The sequence below is a fragment of the Pholcus phalangioides genome, unplaced genomic scaffold (genome assembly GCF_987345545.1).
Source record: "Pholcus phalangioides strain wild (caught in Gottingen) unplaced genomic scaffold, Ppha-v1.0 ptg000015l_1, whole genome shotgun sequence".
Lineage (NCBI taxonomy): Eukaryota > Metazoa > Arthropoda > Arachnida > Araneae > Pholcidae > Pholcus > Pholcus phalangioides.
In genome coordinates, this window is record NW_028301608.1 from 7,291,005 (window position 1) to 7,308,508 (window position 17,504).

A 17,504-nucleotide genomic window follows, 5' to 3' on the forward strand; every position below is an offset into this window, starting at 1 on the left:
AATGACATTAAGAGAACGCGAAGAGACCTTTTTGAAAATGAGACCCCACAAACATTCTATTCGCTTTTTTGACCACCGCTGAACAATGTTCAGAAAACCTAAATCGCTCGTCAATGAAAATTCCCAAATCGGTGACCCTAGTTGCATCCGGGATAGTGACACCATTCAACTCGTAAGAGAACCATGGGTTGTTCGAACCAAAATGAACGACCATGCACTTATCTACGCTAAACGTCATGCTCCATTCATTTGTCCATGCTGCAATCCTGTTTAAGTTGGTCTGAAGCAACTCCCTATCGCTTTCATTCCCGATTACCCCCATTAGCTTCACATCATCTGCGAATTTGCTAGTGATCCCATCGATACCCTGATCGAGTTTATCGATAAAAAGTGAAAAAAGTATGTTGCCAAGGACACTTCCCTAAGTAACACCACTTGTGACGTCTGTCTAACCAGAGAATTCCCCGTTCACCATAACTCGTTGCGACCTATCTCTTAACCACGATTCTATCCAATTCAGCAAGTTGCCTCCAATTCCAATCTCGTGTAAACGGTTCAAGAGTTTGCCATGTTGGACCCGATCGAGTGCCTTCTGGAAATCAAGGTAAACAACGTCGACATTTTTGCTCTTACCCAAAGCCTTAGTCACGTAATCATAGAAGCAAAGGAGGTTAGTTACACATGACTTCCCCTTCCTAAACCCATGCTGATTATCAGACAATATATTATTTTCGTCTATCCACTTCAGAAGCTGCCTTTTGATGATAATTTCCAAAATTTTCGACAGGGAGCTCGTCAAACTCACTGGACGATAATTTGACACCGCTTCTCTACTACCCTTCTTAAATATCGGAACAACGTTAGCCAGTTTCCAATCTCTCGGGACGATACCCTCAGCAACACTACTCCTGTATATCTGTGCGACTGGCCCCAACAATTCATTAGCACATTCCCTGAGGACCCTGGGATAGATATCATCTGGTCCTGGTGCTTTGCTTGCACATACATTTCTTAGAAGATTTAGGACCTCCACGTCTGCTACTTGAATATCGTTGAGGGTTTTATTACCCCATGCAACACCCGTATATCGAATATCGTTATCTCCATTAAAAACCGATGCGGAAAAGTCATTGAAATTACTACACATGCCTACATTTGACGTATCGAAAAAATGATTTTGGGTCAGAGCCAATGTTATCTGCCAACCTAGATTCAACTTCCTTTTTACTATCCCTTATCGCTTTCTTCAACAGTCTTCTTTTATCAGTAAACAATGATAGGTCACCTCGTCCACTTTTATACTCTTTGAATGCTCTTTTCTTTTCAAGATAAAGGTTCGGCACGCTATCCGTGAACCATAGAGGGTGTGATGCACAAACACGCTTTTTTCGAACAAAGGGTATGACGTCGTGCAAAACAGAGGACAGCTTCGTACTAAATTCTTCCCATTGACTTACCACCCCTACTGATTCAAGCCGGTCTTTCAAAACTTCCGCTAACCTTCCTCTCAAAACATCAAAGTTAGTTCTCCGAAAACAAGGAACAATAACTTTTGTTATCAACCTTACCCGAGGAAAAGTTACAGTGAAATCTGACGATACGATGATCACTGGAAGAAAACTCTTCCCCCACCGAAACATGTTCAACTAGATCCTCAGAACTAGTAAGAACTAAATCCAAAATAGCAGTACCCCTAGTGGCTTCTGATACATGCTGGTACAAAAAATTTTTGAGCACCAACATAAGAAAGTCTCTTTCATACTGATTTCCAGAGGAAAGGTCCTCCCACTCAATACCTGGGTAATTGAAATCCCCTAGTATGAGAACCCTCTTTCGCTTACACATGTAGGAAATTTCATCATGCAATTTGGCGATGTAGTTTTGATCCCTATTCGGTGGATTGTAACAAACCCCAACAATAAGCTTATGACGTCTTTTGTTCTCAAGTTCAACCCATATGGTTTCAATATCACTTCTCTGCACGTTACACTCTCTAGCCTTCAAACATGAACGTTTATCAACGTTTATCACGTATATCAACACTCCACCCCCTTTCCTATCAGATCTATTTCTCAAAAAAGTATCGTATCCTGAGATGTGTAAGAAAGATTCATCCCCATCGTTTGCCCAAGATTCTGTAATGGCTATAAGATCCAAGCCCTCCACAACTATCATAGTTTCTAAAAAATCTTTCTTATTAACCCTTTCTTATACCCATATTTCAACAAAGCTTTTTCATCGCGGACGTGTGTTATCGGCGTTATTGCCGAGGTGTCGCAAACCGAGTTTGACTGCACACATAATAATTTTAAGGTGAAAAAATTGAAAAAAAAAGATCGTACCGGAAACAAAAGCCTTAAATAAATAGAAATGGACATTATCCTTGGCCTTTGAATTGCATAATCACGAGAGCGGTTCTTCAATGACTAAAGAGAGGATGAATATGTGTATATATACATGAAAAAAGAAATCAATTTCCTCTTTTCAAGGGCTCTTCGCTAATATTCATGCTTGTTCCTGTCTATTCTTTTGTCGGAGCCATTGTAACCTGGAAACGGTTAAAGAGAAACATTTGAGTTTTATCGGTTATTGGTCATTCCTCATCGAATGCACCTGTTGTTCGTATGTATGTATGTACGTATATATATGCTTGACCGTGGCCCTGCTGGCATAGATTATATATATATATACAAACGTATGTGAAATGTCACATCAATTTTTAGGACGACGATCGTGTCCAATGTGTTTCATTACTGGTGAAAGGAAAATTTCGGGTCCGGTTTATTTCGTCACAAATACGAATATGTTTTATTATGAAGCGCTATTTAGGTCCTTGGTGGATTGAGAATATTTATCTGAGTCGTTTTTGGATATAGAAATGTAGTAATAGTCATTTTTTATTTCGATTTTTGCGTTATCCAAAACACATCGATGGATATCCACCATTAAATTTGTTTTCTAGGTAATTCAGCTTGAAAACTTATGAGTCGATGAGAAAAAGTGGCTGGTCCTAAGAGAAATAAACGTTATAACTGATCACGAAATATAAAAAAACGCATTGCAAATTCTAGCGTGCTGAGATGAACTTTCTTAGTATCTAGTGCCGTTGATGTTTGATAGATGGCGTAACAGGCAAACACAAAGAAAAAACAAATGAGTTTGGAACATTTTATGTCTACATTGTACTTGACTATTGTTTTCCGAAAGCAATTTTCATAGATGAAAGTAATCTTACTGCATCTCTTATAATGAATTTTGACAAAAAAAAAAAAATAGGTGTACGGTATTTCTATAATAAAGGCCAGTGTTGTTCGACCTTTTGACAGCTGCTGACCGGTAAAAATAGTTGAACATTTTTGAGGACTGGCGAAAATGGAAGAAATACTTTGTGGACCGGCAAAAAATAACTGAGTGAAAAAATGAATTGTGGACTGGCGAAAAAATATGCGTAAGAGGAATAATTTTTCTTATCGACGAAAAAAGAAATAAAAGGGGGAAAAATTTGCGGACTAGTAAAATCAAATAAATATGAGAAAATATTTACAGACCAGTAAAAAACAAAGGAATAGGAGAAACAATTTGCGGACCAGCAAAATAGAAATAAATTGGAGAAATAATTTGCAGACCCACAATAAATAAATAAAAGGTAGAAATAATTTGCAGACCGGTAAAAAAGAAATAAATGAGAGATATAATGTGAGAATCATCAAAGTATAAATAAATGAGTGAAATAATTTGAGGACCTACAAAAAATATGTAAATAAGAGAAATAATTTGCGGACAAAATAAAAGATGGGAAAAATAATTCGCAGACCTGCTGACGGCTAAGGCAGATATAAAAGCCAATGTTAAGATGGTATAGTTTTAAATAATATAAAATTATGTAAATGCGTGTTATATGCTCAGGGAATGATGCCGTCTGTAGCAAAAACGTGGCACTTTATTTTGTCCGTGATCTGCGTGTTATGCGTTGATTTTCAATGTTGTTGGTTTGATTGTTTTCCGTGAGGATATACTGTATTTTGAATTCGGTCTTCACTGATACTGCGAGATTATTTGAACCTAGTGTTCACTCTATGGGTCACTTTCAAAGCGACCTCTTCAGGACTGCATCCATCGATTCCAAAACGTTCCAGCTATTTACTTATCGAAAGTCTTTCAGTTGGTGTCTGTTGACAGGTTGTTGATCCATGCAGCACTTGTAGTCCAAAATTTATGCGCTTCGAGCCATCGTCAATTCCAGGTGATGTCCTAAAGTTTAAAATGGCTAGGTGATAGAAGGAATTTAAACAGGATGGCAGTATTTTTGCTTTCAAGGAAATACTGCTCTCTATGGTCGGCATTCAGCTCTTTATGGGCCCGCAGCTGCAGGCTTCTTTTTTTTGCCTTGTGTTGCCGATCCCACTAAGGCAGTCTTTCAAAGTGTGCGTTGCGGTGAGCTGGAGAAATTCATTTCTGTGCCTATTTATGCTTTAAAGTGGTTGGTTCTTTCATGAGTGAAAATATCTACCAAACTATTCTGGAAAGCCGCGAATGGCCCGTGAATTTGGCAAGGGAGTCGCAGTGGACAAAAAATTTTAGAACAACCGCGTTAAGGTAATCCGTTGCATATACCTCGACTGCCTATACCAGATGTTCTTAACTTTTTGCTTTCTACGAACCCCTTTTACCAGTAAAATAAAATCATCCTTTATACCAATAAAATGAAGGCCATGGACCTCTTTTCAAAATGACATTCAGTAGGTCTATATTACTGAAAAGAAAAGAATAAATTATTTTCTCATCCAAGCTCATGAACTCCTGCAGGCTTCCCCGCGAACACTAGTTAAGAACAACTGGCCTAGGCGTATACCAACCATTTCAACAAGAACTGCATAATTGTTCTCTTCCGATTCTCCGATATGTGTTCGTCGAAGGACGCCCAAAACGTTCATTGTCTTTCAAGGGTTGTTGGCGTTATTAAAATGAGTATCTCTCATAATTTTTCTTTTTCTTGCAGTGAACGGTGACTGAATCTCTCTAAATCCAGCAGATTCAGCCATATTTTTTCAAAGTTTTTTGCTCAGACACACAAAAATACTCATCTAATTTTTACTTCATTTCGGAAAGAAGAAAACGCTGACAACGTGTATAAAAAAAATCAGTTGATTCATTTTTTTTAACAAATCGCCATAAACTCAGCTCTACGACTAGCAAGATCAGAGTTCAACTTCTAGCTCGTGTCTTTGTTTTCTGTGAGAGCAGTTCGAAAACTTTTTGATCGCACCTTTTTGTGCGCACTTGAATTTTACCGCCTCTAGTTTTCGCATAAATAAATTTTTCAATTGTGTTTCCTCCTCGTTGATTTTTTTCCCCGCCATCGCTACAAGTGCATTAACGTTCCAGGAAAGTCTTTACAATAGTCTCGCGCGCAGCTGTTCTAACAATAATTCAGTAACACTTGGTGGTAACACTTGTGATTTAGTCTCCACCAACTATTCCAAGCGAATTAGTAAGTGTTTTGTTTCCTCGAACTCGGCGCTGCTGAGACTATATCAAAAGCTATTTCAGGCTCATAAAACAATGCGAAGACCGTCTTTACTGTTTGTCATGTTAGGGAAAAAAAAGCATGCTATCATGGTGTTGCTCTGTCTTCATCAAACATACCGACTACTATAAACACTGGTTATAATTCTTTAACACAGAATACCAGCTGAATTACTCACCTACGACTGCATGTTGGATTTTTTTTGTAAAACTCCTAAATTACAAATCACACAGAATCGCAGAAGGATATGACATAGGGTGTTATTTTCCAGCATTTGTATGCATATATAATGCAAACCAACAGCTTTTTTTTGTTTCTAAAATAAGAATTTTACCATCACAGTTACTTCACATTCGATTTTGCAAAAGGTAAGTTTGACTCATTCAATGCAGTTTTCTATCCGTATCTATTTTCTTAAAGGGTCTCTTACCTTTTAACATGGTTAAAAACTATGCTCTAGTAGAAATATCATAAAAAATATTATTTAACCATTGGTTTATTTCAAATTTGATCCACATATACGTGATTGTATATGCTATCCTTTGTCTAGAAAGTTTTATATATCTCCAAGGTCAGGATTACACCATAAAAGCTTTAGAGAAGTTCTTTTATAAAACTTGAAAAATGCAACCAATAAGTGCATCATTTAAATTCGAGAGAATGTAACCAATAAACTTATTGGATGTTTTTCAAGTTTTGTAAAATATATTTTATCAAACTTTTATAGTGTAATCCCAATACTTGATTTTTAGCAAATTTTCAAAAAAACGCATTATTAACGGCTTGCGCGCATGATAAAATAGCATGGCATCAACGTCATTAAATAAAAATTGATTAAAAATACAGAAAACTGTTCAATTCACAAAATGATGAAAAAATTGAGATTTCATTGACTCAATCTTATATTTAAAATTAAATTTTAGAATTATAAATAATTTTTTGTAATATTTTTATTAATGGATCTGAAATTTTTTTCACTTTCTGAACTGCACAGTTTACTTTGTATCAATTTTTATTCAATTGTATTCATTTCATGCTATTTTATCATGCATTTTTTTGTGGAAAATTTACAAAAAAATAAGCAAAACATCCTATTAGCATAGGATAGCACAGGACTGGACAAACCCCAGATGCCAAATCACCATGGCGACTAAAAAATTGGGATTGGCACCTAAAATTTTATAATCCAAACAATGTAATTTATGACAAATTTGCTAGTTACTGCGAAAAGGGTTGAAGGGGGGGGGGAAGTAAATAAACGGTTGCTACAAATCGCAGTTAACAAAAATAAATTTGACGAAAAAAAAACCCATTCAAATGAATGGATGACCATATTTCATTGAGAAAAATAAAGGGTACTAGGATCTTAAATACGGTAAAAAACGGGACGTCGACAATTTTCATCAAAAACGTTACCATAAGTCAGCAAAATCTCTAATTGTAGTTAAACTTGACGAAAAAAACGTTGAACCTGACAAATACGTAAGATGAACATTTGTAGTTGTAGCCATAATTATCATAAAACTTATGAAAAAATGCTTTTTATTCACGATTTTCGTATACATATTAAATTTAAATAAGCATCGTTAAAGAAACTGGACGAATATGTATAAAATAATTTGGAGCAACTGAAAATACTGGAATGTTCCCCGTAATACGGGGCATAAGTGGTCCGCGTTTCAGACATTTCACTAGTCCATGGGTTTAGAAAGGATGAGGAACACTGTACTTCATAAAATGTTAAAAAGATAGACCCCCCCTTAAATCGATTAACTTTGTAATTAGGCACTATTATAATGGTGTAAGTATCTTAAATGATTTCATTTCATCAAATACCATTCTAAAACTAATTTTGATTTTGTGTATTCCTCTTATTGGACAAGCAGAGCTTCTATTCTTGGTTTTCGCCGTCAGCTCGATATACGTCCTGTATAAATTCTACAAGACAAACAGAAACGGAATTGTAGTTCGGTAATTTAGTAACTCTCCGTGGATTCCTGAAACTATTCTCTTTGGATTTCTAACGTGACAATCATTCGCTTCCGGCAACGTTGTGATTCGTTCTTAGCGACAGGAACTCAGTCCGTTTGGCAGTAATATTATTTAGCGGAGGAATAAAACTTCGGATAGATAGATAGATTCTCGAGGAATGTTTCAAGTAACGTCACCGGGTGAATAATTATATTTAAGCGATGTGTTATGGGTCGTCCCGAGAGTCCTGAGCGTTCTAATTGCGAACTTTTGAGTGAAGCAAAATTGTTGCAAATAAGGGCTTTATCTTTATTGACTTCAAAATATAGTGTTTTCCCTTTCAAATTTGAACTATTCTTTTTTGGATATTTTTAAAAATTCCGCTATGTAGAATTTAGCTAGTTTTGTAGGTGGGAAGTTCATCTATGCGGCTTTTGAAATCCTCACTACAGTGAGTGGTTTTCGACATAAATATGTATAATGTGAGCGAAACAAATGAAATCGACGTGGTCTAGTCCACTGTTCGTTAATCCTTTTTTTGCCTGCGGTCCTGTGAAAACAGTAAAACAATTTCGCGGACCGGCAGAAATCAGAGTACTAGCTTGCGTATAGGAAAAAAAAAAGTAAATATGGAAAATAGTTTGCAGACTGGCAAAAAAAATTAAATAGGGGGAAAAAATCTTTATATAGACCGGCAAAAAATATGTACGTATGTGGGGAAAATATTCTGCGGACCGGCAAAAAATAAATAGAAAAAATAATTTGCGAACTGGCAAAAGATGAAATAAATAAGAGAAATAATCCGGAGGAATTACCTGCAAAAAAAAATAAACAGGAAAAATAATTTGCGGACCGGCAGAAGATAAATTAGCAGAAAACATAAATGAATAAAAAAAATAATTTGCTGTGACCCCAGCAAATAATAAAGAAGTACGAAAAATAATTTGCGGAACAGCGAAAGTTAAATGAATAGGAAAAATAATTTGCACACTTCTGAACGGTAAATAAATAAGAAAATAATTTGCGGAACGGCGAAAGATAAATTAATTGAAAAAAAATTGAAGAAAAAGTGACTAAATAGAAAGAATGATTCGCGAACCGATATTAGATATATACATATGAAAAATAATTTGTCGACCGAAAAAAATAAACTGATAGGAGAAATAATTCGAAAATTAGCAAAATGCATAAATAAGTGAATGAAATAATTCGAGGATCCACAAAAAATAAACTAATAGGAGAAATTTGCGGACTGGGCAAAAAATAGGTGGGGGAAATAATTCGCCACCCAGCTCACGTCCCAGACAGTTCGGTACCGGCAAAAAATTAATTACTAGAAAAAATAATTTGCGGACTGACAAAACATAAATAAATATGAAAATAATTCGCAGACCAGCTAACAGCAAAAAGAGAAACAAACAAATGTAGAGACAGAGACGGTATCTCATTGTTTGAAGCTGAAATTATGTAGTGGCTACATAGAGTGGGTGAAATTGTTTTGTGGACTAGCAGGAAATTCTCACGAACCGTTGCCGGTCCGCTGACCAGCGGTAGGAAAACACTAGTCCGGGCATTATGGTGGATTTCGTAAAACATCCCAGCTTATCTCATAGAATTTGTTTCGTTGGCTATAGATTGATGGGACGATTAAAAAATTTGTTCTTTTCGTAACGTTTTAGAAACACATGTCACTGTGTTTCCTGATGATTTCCTGTTATGATGCTGTCCATGCAGTTCTACTTTAACAATTTCACGAAATTTCTGTGAACTTCAAGGAATGTTTAGAATCTCTGCTAGATCATGTTAGTATCAAGTGTTAAATTTTTGATTTGCTTCTATTTCCATGTTTAAGACATCGTCATCCACTGCAGCGTGTCATCCGAATATTCGAAATCTCATCGTTTAAACTGAAATTTCTGGAAAACTGTCTTGGTTTTCGCATCAGTACCATCTCCATAGATTTCATAAATTTTTCTACAGGTTTGAGTAAATTTACCGTCTTTTACAAAAATACTACAGAAAAAAAAAATTGCCTAAATTTCAGCTTTTGATCGGCTATACGTATATCGAACACAAAATATCCAAAGTACATGGATTATGAAAAAAAGGCAAGTCTGGGGACACATCTCTCTTGGCAGGTTTTAAATTTCCCCGTGTTAACACTACAGAATTTTTATTTTAATATTACGAAAGATACCAGCAGCCTGCTTAAACATTTGCCCGCCAGAAACAAACTCAGAATTTTCAAGCTAATATTTTCGTAAGGAAAATATCTTTCGTACGTCTAGAAAATTTTTCTCCTCTTTCGATTTCCTGCGATTTTCCTTGAGGCGAGGAAAATTCATGTGACAGTTTTTTCAAGGCGATTAAAAATTTATTTTCCCGTTCAGATGTCAGCATTTCTTTCGCATTGCGACGCTTCCAAGCGTTCATCTCATAAATGGAAGAAATTCAAAGTTTTTATATTATTCAATGTTTTCTTTAAAGATACCTTCTCTCATGAAAAATTCCTGGCCTGGAGCAACTTGAAAATTATTTCCTTTAAATACTCATATCTCATGAAATATTACATAATTCCAAAATAATGTGTGACTTTTCATGTTTTCAAGAGATTTCTTTAAGTTTCGTTGAATTCGATTGAAAACGAGACTTATTACGGGCAAAAAATTTTGAGATACAAAATAGGAGTTTTAGAAGAAACATTAATATATTTTGTTAAAATACGCTCAGTTTTCACGGAAATACATACAAACACTGCAAATAGCAAGTATCATGTTTCGTGAAAATTAGAAATCATTTACAGCTTTTTTTAATGAAAGGTTAATCAAAAAACCTTTGTTCTCTTATTTAATTTTTCGTCGTTCTCCTAAACACGTAATTAACTAAAGTTTCATTGGAAATTGGTGAGTATACGCAAAATTTCGTAGCAATTCCTCAAATATATATCAATAAATTCAAAAAAATCTCTCAACTCCAAAATGTCCACTCTCACATATAACGTATACAGTCAATCTATCTGTACAACCGATTTATTTGACAAATGAAAATATCGGTCACATCAGATTAGTAAAATCGGGGTTCGACTGTACACGGTATTTAAAAGATAAGGACATTACGCTTACTGTATAGCATGGGCAGCGCCGGAGTGGCGTTAGTAGTAACATGCTCATCTACCACCGTGAAGGTTGCCGTCAGGTCACAGGTTCGATACCGGGGAAGAATATAGATAACCCCAGAAATTTCCCCTAACGAGCTTGAGGCGACGATCAATAGAGATGACGGCTTCATTTCCAACCCAACTAGTAAACGGCAGTAAATTGCGTATAGCGATATGACCAGAATTTGTGTGTAGAGAAGTAGTAGTGTATAACATGTCCTCAAAATACGGACTGTCTGAATAGACTTTTATTGTAGTCATTATGCTCAATTTCGAACATCGGGAATACAATAACTGTCCTTGAGTGTTTTGACATCTACTTTATTACATCTCAAAAGAGAAACGTAAGTACTTTTCTTCGGCAAGATATGTTCGAATCCCCTTGATAAATCGTCTTTTTCTGTCATAATCAGCTGATGAGAATGCGTCTTGGTCTTTTGTCTTCATCAGCGGTGCTCTCACCGTATTCATGTATCCATCTCAACCCCAAATGCGATGACGACAGGCAGGCTGACACACCACACTCCCGATTCCCAAAAGGTATAACGTCGTTAGCTCTAGATAACGGAACTTAAGGTAATGGAATTATTGATTCCTTGGAGTTACCGAAGACTCGAAGACGGAGGAGAGCATTATACACAAAATGAAGAGCTAGTACGTTCCTCCCGGTCAATATATACAGAATAAAATAAAATAAAAAATTCTCCTTTCGCCCCGGTCGCTTGAGTTAGTTGATTAGATAGTGAAAAACCTCTATCAAGAACACAGATTAGAAGACAACAACATCGAGATCATCAAGAAAATGTGTGTTCGGATGCTTTTATCTACAAGGAAAAGAATATTCTTGAAGAACTCGAGTCTTTCTGCTGCTCCCTTAGCGTGAAATAACCAATGACTCGCATAATTCGATTTGTGACTGCAACGAGGGCTAGAAGTGGCTGTAAATCATACATGCTCAACCCATGGCCCCTGCTAGCAAAATGTGGCCCGTGGCCTCCAATCTTCTTTTGTAAAAATTAACTAAGCGGCACATTCTCAGATCACTTAAGTGACCCGTGGCACATTTTCACCTCAATTAAGTTGTCCGTGGCACATTTTCACCTCAATTAAGTTGTCCGTGACACATTTCCAGATCACTTGAGCAGGCCCGGAACTCGAGGGGAGGGGGTAAAGAGAGAAACTTCTTCTAGTGGAAAACTTCAGAGGGTGGCAAATTTTAGGAATTAAAAAAAATACCGTTGTAAAATCATTAAAAATGCAGTGGTGAGTGCAGCAAAATCATGCCCGACCCCCCCCCCCACTAAAATCGCAGTTACATTAAGTAGCCCGCGACACATTTGCAGATCACTTCAACGACCCGTGACACGTTTATAGATCACTTAAGTAGCAAATTTACAGATAACTCTTTCTTGACTCACGCCACATTTCCAGATCACTTCAGTTACCAGCGGCACATTTACAGATCACTAAAGTGGCCCGCACTCTCCAAAAGCTTGAGCACTCTTGCTGTAAATTATTAGATCATGCTTCGATTTATAAAATAACAAGTAGTAAAAGGAGAAGATATAGGGTGGGCAAAAATTCCGTAGAAACTTTAAAAACGGATAAAAACCGAAATCAAAAACGGTTTGCAGGGTTAGCATCGCTAAATCACGGGAATTTTTTAACTCAAAAAACAGCCAATAGGTGACACTGACGTACACAAGTCAAAGAAAAGGTACGCAAATAACGAACAGAATGCCTCCAAATCGTTTATTACAGCAGTATGTGTTCCACGTGACCACAGGAAATAACATATTGCAGGCGAGTCACAAATCCAGCAACGGCAGAGTGCAGCAGGTTCGGATGTATACATGACACCTCTCGGAGGATCACATGTTTCAGTTCCGACAGATTGGATGGACAGGATCGATACGCTTTTCTTTGATTTGTGTGCGTCAGCGCATAGCCACATAGCGGCTGTTTTTGAGTTATTTTTTCCTTTCTTAAAAAAATTCCCGTGACCTAGCGATGCTAACCCTGCAAACCGTTTTTTATTTCGGTTATTTTTCCGGTTTTTATCCATTTTTAATATTTTCTACGGACTTTTTGCCCTACCTCAATCATAATGTTATATTTCGATCTACACTAGTGTCTTTCAATTGCTAGTCCCTGAACCAGTGCCAGTCCTCACAAAAAATAAAAGTAAAATTCTCCAACCCAGTCTATGTAATTGCCACTTCATAATTTCAGAATAAAAAAATAAAATATTCTCTCTAAATTCGTTTTTGTTTCAACACGTCAGTCGGTATCTGCAAGTCATTTCTCCTATTTATTTTTCTTTTGTCGGTCCAAAAATTATCTTTCCTGTTAATTTATTTTTGGGTCCTTGTACAGTATCCATTGATCTTTTCCGGTCCGCGTATTGTTTCTCCTACGGTATTCATTTATCATTTGTCCACAATTTATATAGTTTTCCTACGTATTTTAATTTTATTCCTACGAGTCCGAATTTATTTATTTTTTACCGGTCCACAAATTAGTTCTCTCATTTCTGCAGTTCCGCGAAATTTTTCACTGTTTTAGCTGGTCTGAAGGTTTGAAAAGTTTGAAGGAAACTAATCTAATCAATATTGCCAAAAGCCATTTTTCACTTTGGAGTTTGACACGTTTTCGAATTTTACAGAAAGAAACTTGATGAATCATTTTGTAATTTTGAGAATATACAACTAATGCTTGTACTCCACGCTTTCCAGTAAATATTTAATCACAAGTGTATTTATGGGACAAACAAGAAATTTTGTGAGAGAAAAATACGTTTTTGATGAACCCTGTGTCAATAAAAAATTCAAATTATTTTATTAAACTTCCGTAAAATATTTGTGTGCATTTTTTGTGAAAATAGCACGCACATTCACGAAGATATAAATGTTTCTTGTAAAAATTGTAGTTTTTATCGCACGTTTTTTGCTTACAACATGCGGAGTTTTCTGACAATTTTTACGAATTTTCCAGAAAATTGACAGCATATATGAAACACACTATGTACAATATAATGAAATATGAAATGAAGCAATTCCATATTCAATGAGATATGAGCAATTAAAAAATGATTTTCAAGTATGCAAGTGCATCAATTTTACTTTTATAAATTTGGTTGCCAGATATATAGGGTAACTTATTTGAAAACTCCAGTTGAATGACGTGAAATTCAGAAAGATGGCGATGCAGTGAGCTATAATTTGAATTACTTGCTGAAAGCAGCTGTATGTTAAGGGATTTTTCCCACAAATTGGCATCTTGATTATTGCAAGAGAATAAATCCTCAGCAACACGTAAATGAGCTGAAACACGTGTCTGAAGCAACGTGAACAAACTGGAAAAACATTTATGTATATAATTTTTTTTCGATTCGGTTCGAATTTGATAATAATTTTCCGCAAAAATTGTTTAAAAGTTTTGGAAATGAAATCTGCATATTTTTACACTTTTCATAAAATGAAGATGCGGGAATTTTTGGGTAGTTAAAGGAAATGTAGAATTCAGATTCAGATTAATTTTCATTATTTTTGTTTTCTTCAATTTTAGTTTAAACGTATCAAGTAAGAAATTCACGAAAAAAAATTCTCCTGTATTTTCTGGATTTGCCCCATGTGAATGGAAAAAATTATTAAAAAAACATCAATTTTAAACATTAAAAGGCAAAAACAAAAAATTTGTTCATCAAAAATGAATGATTAAAAAAAATTTTCAATTTATATGGCTGAAATGAATTAAGAGGGGTTGGTGCACGCAAATTTTCTAAAAAATATTTCACATGCACATTTCCGAATTTTTCAATTTTCAAATACTATAAAATTTTCTGCGCCTAACTGTGTACGAGTTTTTGTTCTACTTGCACAAGAAGCATTTTTAACATATTTTAATAGAAAATTCTTTCAGCCATTATATATTCTAATGTTTTCCATTAAAATGCTCTTTTTCTCAAAACTGAGTTGTTTTTTTTGTCAGATAAGGAACATTTCTTCAAACACCACTAGTTCAAAACATCTTGAAACTTTGTGTGACTCAGAACACTAAAATGTTACATACTTTAACGAGAGTGTTTCTTATTAAAATCATTTAAAGAAATTTTATGGCGCACAAAGTAAGAGTAAAATTCAGTGATTTAATGAAAAAGCTGCATGCTGTTTAAGTTAAAATTCGGGAAAAAAGGAACCAAGAATTAAAATAATAAATGCTCTCTGTCGTCAAATGGTATAAAAATATCTATAGTATTTGAGAGAGAAAAATTGAATTCCTGAAGAAAATAGAGAGAAAAGTTTTAAATGTTTCTTGAAGGAAGGGGATTTTTCCCATAAGAAAGCATAGGAAGAAAAGATCGTGTACCAACTCCTTTAAATTTTTGTTTCCCGAATTATGTTTGAAATCTCTCGCACTTACAGAAAAAGAAATCAAGTGTCAAGTTTTCGCTTTTCAAAGTAATGAAATTTACTGTTTTTTTTAAAAAAATACATTCATAATTGAGCAGCTTCTAATTATTACGTGATCATGTAGAGATATAATCTGGTTTTCCCATGTTTGTGGAATTTATAACAAAACATCGATCGATTATATTATATACTAAATTATAATTAATTAATTATTATACACATCAAGAGCTAGCATACTATATATGATGAACACGAATTAATAATCGATGCGTGTGGTGTTATGTTACCAGGGCATGAACACAGAATTGAACTTGCATCGAATTATTCCAGTATAAGTGGTTCTCGACTGAATACACATTTCCCATAATCGAATCCAATTCAGTTTCGCCACAGATTTTAATCATATTAACCCATACTACATTTGCATTTGAATATACGGGGGTCAAGCTGAAATAATGAAACAATCTACATAATATGATATTTGCCCACCTGCTTCTTATGTATTCAAATTCAGTAAGGTGTGATGAACTGTGGATATATTGTCCTGATTTCTCGTGACCCCCGTCCTACCCAGGACCCCACCCTCATCCAGGATACAAATATAATTTTGCTTATAAAATATTAACTAATATTATATACATTTATATTGTTTTTTCATGTGGCACAAAGCAGTCACAAATTTCAATCGAAGAATTATAACAGTTTTATTTGTTAGGTGGCTGAAGGGGTTCCAGTTCATTGATGTTTCTCACGTGTACAGTGATCACATGATTTGTACATTGATTTGTGATCACATGTACATGTTTCTCACATGTACAGTGATCACACTCTCAATACACGGTGATACTAAATTCATGGGATAAACTTAGAGGTGACATATGACAACCCCCCCCCCCCAAACAAGCATTTTTGATCATAGAATTCGTGCGGTCAAATCACAACAACAAAGGTGGTTGAAGGTGTTTTTAGAGAGTGCTCAATAACATTTCACGAAAAACAAATATATTTTTACATTTCTACAACGGATTTGCTGCGATATGCGCTATCCAACATTCGAGAGTGCATATGCACCTTGGGATTAGATTGGAAATTGTTGTTTATTAGTGCAAGAACCATCGTGGTCATGCTGTGCCAAACGATGATCAAGGGGTACAATGACTGGTGGTGGAATTAGCGTTACCCAAGTTTGTACCACGAGAAGGCCCACCACATTAAAATACCCTGCACCCTGGTGACGAGCATTGGAGCACCCGAGATCGAACATTCGGTTCGGGAAGCACAAGGAATCCCAGAGAAATTTTGGGCTCCTAACCTCAAAAAGAATTTTAAATTAACAGAAATGGATATAGGTAATATGCAGGACAAAGGTATTTCTTTCGATATTTTAGTTTTTTTACTATATTTTTAATTTTTAATCGTCTGGGGGAGGGCGCTGGTCTTCCCCCCCCCCCTCCCGGTCTCTCCTGCGTACACTTCTGGTCCCAAACGTATGGACTCGGCGCTGTGTTACTTTTGCAGAAATTTATAGCGTAAAAATAAGAAGGTAAGGGGGAAAACGTATTTTTATGCTACGCGTCACTGCGTAGTTTATTCTCTGGTAGGGTCAACATAACGCACAGAATCACGATTTTAAAACTAGGAAATGAGGAGAGCGATTCGTGGATTTTCAATAAATAAATTTTTCGTTGGATTCAGAATAAATATTAATTTGTCAAAAAATCGAATAGAATGCTTGGTCTCATTTTCAAAAAGGTCTCTTCGCGTTCTCCTAAAGTCATTCTTCCTCTTTTTCGAGGCTTAGTTCGTCCTGGACTGGAGTATGCTGTAAGGTTTTGGAGACCTTACCTACAGAGGGACATAGACTTGGTTGAAGGGGTGCAGAGAAGAGCTACGCGTGTCCTTATTGGCCCACAGGGCTTGAGTTATGAAGAAAGACTTCATTTTTTGAATATGTTTACATTGGATGAACGCAGGTGTCGAGGAGATATGATCGAAGTGTTCAAAATTTTCAATGGGATGGATAGGATGGACCATGAACTTTTAGTACACCGCCAATCGACTGCTTTTACAAGGGGACACCAGTATCGATTGGTGAGGGACAATGCAAGGTTATGGTGTCGCAGGGAATTTTTCTCCAATAGGGTTGTTAATAAATGGAATAGCTTACCCCCGGAGGTAGTAAATTGTAACACAATTGACACGTTTAAAAAGAAATACGATAAACATGTTGGGGTAAATCGAGAAGCTATCCATTCTTAGAATAAGACAACCATAAGTAATCTTTATGGGCATCGTATAATATTTTATCATGTGTATATATTGTTTGTAATTTGTGTTAATTGCATTTTTAATTGGGTTGCTGTATTTTTGAAACATATGACAACCATATTTTTATGGGCATCTTTTTATCAGCCACCTCGTTGGGCATTTTGCCTGT

The 17,504-nt window shown here is 35.8% G+C and overlaps 1 protein-coding gene across 4 annotated transcripts in view; it reads left to right on the forward strand.

The window, feature by feature from the left end:
- LOC149075421 (anoctamin-4) overlaps nucleotides 1-17,504 on the forward strand; it is a 169,068-nt gene that overhangs the window by 57,158 nt on the left and 94,406 nt on the right. Inside the window, exon 1 of one of the 4 annotated variants that reach the window (XM_089242711.1) lies at nucleotides 5,201-5,895. The exons of the other annotated variants lie outside the window; for them this stretch is intronic. The gene's annotated coding sequence lies outside the window, so the exon portion shown is untranslated. Of the gene's footprint in view, nucleotides 1-5,200; nucleotides 5,896-17,504 lie in introns of those variants that run through there. 4 annotated transcript variants of the gene reach the window in all.